Consider the following 1,164-nt stretch of genomic DNA (forward strand, 5'->3'; position numbering starts at 1 on the left):
TTGTGGTGCATGGGCTCCTCACTGCGGTGGCTTCTCTTGTTGCGAAGCACAGGCTCTAGGTGTGTGGGTTTCAGTAGTTGTGGCACATGGGCTCAATAGTTATGGTTCATGGGCTCTAGAGCACAGGCTCAATAGTTGTGGCGCACAGGCTTAGTTGCTCCGCGGCATGTGGGACCCTCCTGGAGCAGGGATCGAACCCATGTCCCGTGCATTGGCAGGTGGATTCTTAACCACCGCGCCACCTAGGAAGATCTCCTGCAAATTTTACTTTTAATGTTTTATTGCCTTTCTCCCAGCTAATCAGTACTCAGTCATTCATCCTGAAAGTTACATAGTCACTTCACCATATTGCAAAGCAATGCCTTTCATATTTCTTCGTCAGCTATATTATTTTTTAAATCACCACTCAAACACAACTCTCCTGTCAAGAGGTGACCTCTGTCACGTGAGAATCACTATCTCCATTCAACAGGAGATCAGAATCTCCCCGCACCTCCTCAGGCACACCTTCCCCCGGGACCACATCTCTTCTCACATTCCTGCTAGGTTCTTTTCCCTTATTTGAAGTTACGCTTGCGACTCTGAGCAATGCCATCATTGCCTCTCCTACCCACAAATAGAATCCATTAAGTGAAAATTCATTCCAAACTCATCTTAGGGTAGTGAGGAAGACTCAGTAAACCCCAAAAGGTCTAGAGGTTGAATTTCAATTTGAGAAACTACCCAGAAGTTCAACTGCTTATCCAGTGCTTATCCTAACTCTGAGAGTGGCCTAGGGATGTGCTGACAGGAAGGAATTAAGGTTCCACCCGGCACCAGGGAAACCAGTTCTGCAGCCTTTTGCTGCACCCTGCTTCTGAGGAGGAGGCAGGAGAGTGGGCGAAGGTGCTGAGGGAGGAGCAGGTGAGGAAACCCCACTCCAGCCTTTCCAGAGCCTCAGAGAAGGATTTTTCTGTGTGCTGTGTTTGCAACTGGGAAGACCTACTCTACCTACTGTGAAAGTATTGCTCCTGTCAAATAAACAGCTCATCTATGAGTAAACTGCTGTTGGGACTCCTTTCCTAAAATTAACTGACTTTCCAATTTGAAGACCAAAAAGCTTTGGAAGGTAGCAAGGCACCATTCTTTCCTTAGATTTAAAAGGTGATGTTTGGGGGGACTTCC

Source organism: Hippopotamus amphibius, chromosome 2, assembly GCF_030028045.1.
Source record: "Hippopotamus amphibius kiboko isolate mHipAmp2 chromosome 2, mHipAmp2.hap2, whole genome shotgun sequence".
In the NCBI taxonomy this organism is placed as follows: Eukaryota; Metazoa; Chordata; class Mammalia; order Artiodactyla; family Hippopotamidae; genus Hippopotamus; species Hippopotamus amphibius.